Source organism: Myotis yumanensis, unplaced genomic scaffold (genome assembly GCF_028538775.1).
Source record: "Myotis yumanensis isolate MYYU_CA2020_CCGP unplaced genomic scaffold, mMyoYum1.0.hap1 SCAF_19, whole genome shotgun sequence".
In the NCBI taxonomy this organism is placed as follows: domain Eukaryota; kingdom Metazoa; phylum Chordata; class Mammalia; order Chiroptera; family Vespertilionidae; genus Myotis; species Myotis yumanensis.
The window spans coordinates 18,177,855-18,184,855 of NW_027223770.1; positions in this window are offsets into that span (position 1 = coordinate 18,177,855).

Sequence of the window (7,001 nt, forward strand, 5' to 3'; positions counted from 1 at the left end):
TACTGAGCACCCACCATGTGCAGCCACGGAGCTGGGGGCTGTGGTGTAGCGGTGAGTGGGCAGGCACAGTCCCATCCCATGCAGCTGGCTGAGGAGGCAGAGCAAACGAGGCAGCACAGTGGCGGGTGTGGTGGGTGCCAAGGAGAGAGGAACCGACGCACAGAAGAACTGAGGTCTGGGTGTGTGGGGTGTGTGGGGTGTGTGGGGTGTGACCCGGGAAAGCCTGGCTGGGACACAGCCCTGCTGAAGGGGCAGGAGCCGTCCACCATCCAGCAGAGGAGCAGCAGGCTGGCGCCTGGGACCAGCAGGAGCAGGAAGGCCGCTGGGGCCACCTGGACCCCTCGAGTGAGGGGCGAGGCACAGGAGGGGCCAGAGGGTCTACCGTGCAGGGGTTCTGGGTACCTGCCTTAGGAGGAAACCCCAAGTTTCATTCTGCTGGGAGAATGTTTCTCGCTTCCCAGTTCTGTTTTGGTTGGACAGTGTTAGCAACCAAAGGGGAGGGGTGGGATGCGTTTTGAATAACATCCAACTGCGAGTCCAGAGACTTGTGTTGGTGTCAGATCTGAGGTCCTCTCCGGGAATCCCGCTTCCTGTCTGCGAGGTGAGAGGGTAGGGTTACTATTTAATGTTCCTTCAGGGTGTTTTGGCCTCAGCAGTCTGGGTTTCTAGGCACAGTTGTGGCTGAATCTTTGGGAGACGATTGTCGGGTGTCCGCTGCGGGTCAGAGAGGAAAGGGCCCCTCCCCGGGCCTCTCCGGCGGGGCCTCAGGGAGAATGGCTTCTCGGAGCCCATTGTGCACGGAGAGGGGTCGGGGAAGGGTCCAGAGTGGGGCCTGGACACGCTTCAGCCCTTGATAAAGGTTCTGGAGAGGGAGGCCTGAGCCCGAGGAGCCCAGGTGACCCCATGGGCTGGGGGAAGCGCGGAAGGCTCTGCAGGGGCTCACGCGAGTGTCTAAGCTCCAAGTCAGCAATTGTAAGACCTTCATAAATTTACACAAAATGCTGCCACGTCCCCGGGCTTGTTATTTTTGTCACCCCTTCTGTTTCCCATGACAGCCATTGCCAATAATGGAAATGTCCCCATGGGCAGGGATAGGGGTAAAGGAAGACTTTCCCTACTTATAACATGAAATGTGTGCCCCCCCCCCCCCCGGCACCCCGCACCTACCCATCTCCCAGCTCTCTGATGCCAGCGGGTGTCCTAGAATTATTTCTGCCACTAACTAGCTGGAGTCAGCATCAGACGCCACAGGTTCAAGGGCACAGTCCCACCAGGCGCCTCACTGCAGACACCAGTCTCAAGTCGTGGTCCCCAGGACGCCCAGGCTTCGGATGCACTTAGCTACAGAGTGAGGGTTTCCACAGTCCCCCCTCGGGGCTGGTGAGTGGCTGGGATGGCTCACAGAACCCAGGGAAACACTCACTTATGTTTCGTGGTTTATGATAAAGGCTGTGATAAAGGGCACGGGTAAGCAGCCACGGGAAGAGGTCTGTGGGGCGAAGACCCGGGGGTTCTGAGTGCAGGAGCCCTGTCCCCGTGGGGCTGGGGCATCACCTCCCTGCACCCGTGTGTTCCCCAGGCCAAAGCTCTCCACACCTGTAGTTTAGGGATTCGCACGAGGTTTCCTCAGTCGGCACGGGGGATTGTTACCTCAATCTCCAGTCCCGTCACCGCCCTGGTGGGTGAAAATTCTAGGTTTGCAATCACGGCTTGGTCTTTCTGGTGATTGGCTCCCAGCCGGGGGCCACCCAGGAGGCCACCAAGAGTCACCTCAGGACAACAAAAGACACTTCTATCGCCCAGGAAATCCCAAGGGTTTGAAGAGTTCTGCATCAGGAAGGAGCAGGCAGAGATCAATATATATAATCTCTATCTCCATCTCCATCTCCATCTCCATCTCCATTTCCATCTCTATATCCATATCTATATAATCTATATCTATCTATATATTTCTTTTTTAAAAAATATTTTATTTATTTATTATTATTTTTTAAATTTATTGTCTAAAGTTTTACATATGTCTCCTTTTCCCTGATTGGACCCCCTCCTCCCCCAGCCATTCCCACCCTGGGCAAGCCCCCACCGGCCCAGTGTCTGTGTCCATTGGTTATGCCAATATGCATGCAACAAAAATAGATCCAGAGACAAATGGCAGGGGAGGTGGGAGTGGGGGGGAGGTTAGAGAGCAACCAAAGGACTTGTATGCATGCATATTAGCAAATAAGTATTTGTATTGATTTCAGCGATGAAGGGAGAGGGAGAAAGAGATAGAAACATCAATGATGAGAGAGAATCATTGATGGGCTGCCTCTTGCACGCCCCACACTGGGGATTGAGCCCACAACCCGGGCATGTGCCCCGACCGGGAATCGAACCGTGACCTCTTGGTTCATGGGTTGACGTTCAACCACTGAGCTACACCAGCCAGACTATATAGTATTTCTTTTCTTTTTTTTTTATAAATATATTTTATTGATTTTTTACAGAGAGGAAGGGAGAGGGATAGAGAGTTAGAAACATTGATAAGAGAGAAACATTGATCAGCTGCCTCTTGCACACCCCCTACTGGGGATGTGCCCGCAACCCAGGTACATGCCCTTGACCGGAATCGAACCTGGGACCTTTCAGTCTGCAGGCCGATGCTCTATCCACTGAGCCAAACCGGTTACGGCTATAGTATTTCTTATTATGTTGCAGCAAATAATGGAGAAAGGAGAGGAGGCTGGGTCCCGCCTCTAGAAGCTCCAGGTAGGGTAGGGGGGTAGCGACTGACACTGGAGCCGCCTGGAGCAGACAGCCTGGTTGTCCTTTGAAGCTTTCCGCACGGGGAAGGAGCCCTTTCCTAACCTCCTGGCCTTTGAAGAGAGGCAGCAACAGTTTGCTTTGTAATTCATCCTCCGGAGAGGAATGCGTTTTTGTCCCAGAAGAGAAAAAGCCTCAATAATGGTTAAAAGGTCTTGACCCTCTGGGCCCCGCTTCCCTGCCCAGCGAGCCCTGGCTGGCCCCCAGCAGGCTGAGCTGGCAGGGCCCATGGCAGCGTGTGTGACCCAGAAAGTCTTTCCGTGGCTCCCTGGCTTGCACCCAGCCTTGTTGGGTGAGTCAGCCCCGAGGCTTGCAATCCTAGCCACGAGTCCCAGGGGAGCCAAATGTCTCCCCCTTCAAACTCTCCCGATGCCACCACATTGCCCAGCCCGGGCAGCACCAGGGGACCACAATGACATCGCCCCTGCTCCCAAGCAGGGGTGCCAGGAGCGCAGTGTCCCGCTCCCTGGGGCTCACCGGGAAGCCCTGGCGTGTTTGTCCTGTGTTTGCTCAGTAACGTAAGTCACATTCCAAGCACTGGCCAGAATGTTGCTGAGGGAGATAAGAGTTCCTGGCTCCCAGAGCATTCCTGACAAGAAGCAGAACTCTTTGTTTCCAAAGGAGAGGGATTTGGGCAGAAAGGAAGGGCAGGATGGAGAGGAAGAGAGAAGGGAACCTCCTCGTGAAAAATCGGCTTTGGGAACGTGGGAAACAGAGGCCTGGGGAATGTTCGGAGGCTGATGAGATTCCAGCCACATCCTTACGTTGTTGCAGTCCGTCCTTCCGCCCCCTCTCCACTGCCCCTTCTTGGGGCCACGATCCCACCAGTATGAGCAGGGGTCCAGGCCACTGCTCTCTTGACTTTGACCACCTGTCCAGGTGGCCTCATGGGACTGGGCTTCTGGTCTCACCAGGGAGCACCCATCCCCATGGTAGCATGGGCGATCCAGCAGATATCTTGACCTGGTGGTGTTGGTCTTGGGGCTTTTGAGAAAAGAGGCTTTGGGGGTGTAAGGAATGTGTTCAGGAGACCAACGTGACCTCTGACCTCTGGAAGGGCCCTCTTTGGACTGTTTGCAGTGCCCCAGGCAGCAGGGACACCCAGCGCCTGGTCGGGGCCGAGGCGGGACACGGCCAACTGTCAGGGAGAATTTCCAAGGTGGAGGCTTCCTGGGAACGTGCGTGAGAGCAAGATAACTCGGCCCGTCGCCTCCGGAGCCGTGAGGATGCTGCCCTGTGCGGGCACTGTTCCGATGTACAAACATGGTCCGTCTGGTCTTCACAACCATCCTCTGAGGATTGACCAACCCAGAATGCAACCAGGGTTTCAAAATGTGAAGTAACTTGTGCAAAGTTACCCAGGCCAGTGGCGGGGCCGGGACTCAAGCTCCTTGCTTCCTTCCAGCACTGGGCTCCTCGCCACCCCGGCAGCTGAGGAGGTCTTGTCAGTCTCTTGGTAAGGTGGGGAGACAGTTACCTGGCCATTTCTTTTCCCTGAAAGACTCCTTAGAATGACCTAGGAGCATGTTCTGGAGGCAATGTTTTGTGATTTCCAAAGGACCTATCAACACAACCCACACTGGCCCTGACCCCTATCATCTCTCCTAGTAGGAAAGCTGTTCACTGGATTTTTTCTTTTTCTTTCTTTTCTTTTCTTCTTTCTTTCTTTCCTTCTTTCTTTCCTTCTTTCCTTTCTTCCTTCCTTTCTTTTTTTAAAATATATTTTTATTGATTTCAGAGAGGAAGGGAGGGAGGGAGGGAGAGAGAGAGAGAGAGAGAGAGAGAGAGAGAGAGAAACATTAATGATGAAAGAGAATCATTGATTGCCTTCTTTGATCCCTTCAGTGGGGACAGAGTCCACAATCCAGGCATGTGCCCTGACCGGGAATCAAACCGTGATCTCTTGGTTCATAGGTCGACGCTCAACCACTGAGCCACATTGGCCAGGCTCAATTGCTTTCTTGCCTGTTTCCCAGTGGAGCTTCCTCTGAGATTCTCAGGGCTGGCATTTGGCTTTGGAACGACCCTGCCACCTCATGAACCTGGAGTCCAGAGGCCCCTGAAACCTTGGATGGTTGGAGCTACTGTGAGTGTCAAAGGGCAGTGAAGAATGGTGAGAAGTGGAGTCCAGCAACCCCGGTGGCTCTTTCTTTTCCCTGGAAACCTCCAGAAGTTTTTTCCTTCCCTTTCCTCAAAATTATTAAGTATTTAAGACATACAGAAGGAACAAGGAATAATAAAATCAAGCTTAGGTGATTTATTTTATTAATCATGTTGCATGAGAAATAAAACATCACTAATGGAGTTGAAGGCCCCTGTGGGAGTCTCCCCGTCCATGCTCCTCCCTCTCCACCAAGGGTGCCCATCATCTTGAATTTGCTGTTTATCATCCCTAGACATCCTTTTATCCTTCCACTGCATAAATCTGGATCCCTAAACAATGCAGCGTTTGCTTGGCACGCATCCCACCTGTATCTGCAGGTAGCTCCTGCATATCCCTGCGTTTTCTGCAGCTTACTCTCTTTGCTTAAAGCTACATCTGGTGGACTCATTCCTGTGGATACATGGAGTTCTAGTTCACTTGTTTTTCCGTCTGGTGTATTGTTTCATTATTTGGATCGAATGATTGACATTTAGGTTGCCTCCAGAATTTTGCTAATACAAACAGTTCTTCTGTGAAAATTCCGTACATGTTCTCCGGGGCATGTATATAGAGAGAGCCGCCGGGGGTGAAATTTCTGGGCCATAGGGTGTGTGTACCTTCAACTTTATTGTGAGCTATTTCCAGATTGTTCTCCAAGTGGCTTTACCATGCCCAGAGTTTTGCCAATTTGCTTCCCCTTCTCCCCCCACCCCCCGCCCCTGCTCCCTTCCTCAGGGGCTGCCTTTTCCACCAACTGGGGTTGCTTCCTGACCCATCTTACTGTTAGGAGGATTCAAATTTCTCCAGTTTACCTCCTTCCCTCTTCCGCCCCCCCCCCGCCCCCCTCACTATCTGCCAGGATTCCAGCAGGAAGTAGATGGCACACTCAAAGTAGAATAATCTGAGGAGACAGTTGAATAAAGAACAGTTTACAAAGCTGTGGGCAGGGGGTAGGGGGACCCCAAGAGCTAGTGCAGCACCCCAGGCGGATAACTGTTGGGCTCCGTTTCTACATGAGTCTGAAAGGTGAGGGGAGAAGGTTTGTGAGGACCGGAGTTAGGCTGGTCTATGTAGATAGGGCGGTCGAACAGGTGCTGACCCTTTTGAGGGGGGACACACTTTTGGTTGCTTTATCTATAAAAGGGGAAATAATAGTACTTACCTCTCGCAGCGATTGTGTGTGTTCAATGTGCTGATGTGTTTAGCACAGAGCTAGCATGTAGAAAGTGGGCAATGAATGCCAGCTAGTCATTACTTCAACCCAGGAGTAAGTTACAGAGGCTCAAGAATGCTCAAAGAAATTCCATAGCCGTTGTTTCCCAATCTGTGTTGAAATATAAGTGGGTTAAGGTTATTCTTCCCGTAGTTGTTTCCCAACATTTTTTGCACTTTTCTGGGACGCTGGCCTTTTATATCACTCCTCAGAAGTCAATATGGCTCCTGCTTTCTGAATATTGCAGAACTGCTTTGGGGAGATGAGTGTCCAAGGTTTCTGGCTGATATTTCTCATTCTTTTTCCAAAATTTTATTATGAAACATATTAGACATACAATACTGAGAAGAATAATGGATGATCATACATCCATTACTTAGAGCAGGGGTCCTCAAACTATGGCCCGCGGGCCACATGCAAATACAAATATTGTATTTTTTCCCCTTTTTGTTTTTTTACTTCAAAATAAGATATGTGCAGTGTGCATAGGAATTTGTTCATAGTTTTTTTTAAAAACTATAGTCCGGCCCTCCAACGGTCTGAGGGACAGTGAACTGGCCCCCTGTTTAAAAAGTTTGAGGACCCCTGACTTAGAGTCTATAATTGTTATTTTACTGTATGTGCTTCATCTCTTTCATAGACTTTTTTTTTGTCAAACTGCTTCAAAGTGACACCCTGACACTTCACTCTTTTAAAAATATATATATATATTTTTATTGATTTCAAAAAGGAAGAGAGAGCGTAAGAGAGATAAAAACATCAATGATGAGAGAGAATCATAGATCAGCTGCCTCCTGCACGCCCCCTACTGGGGATGGAGCCTGAAACCCTGGCATGTGCTCT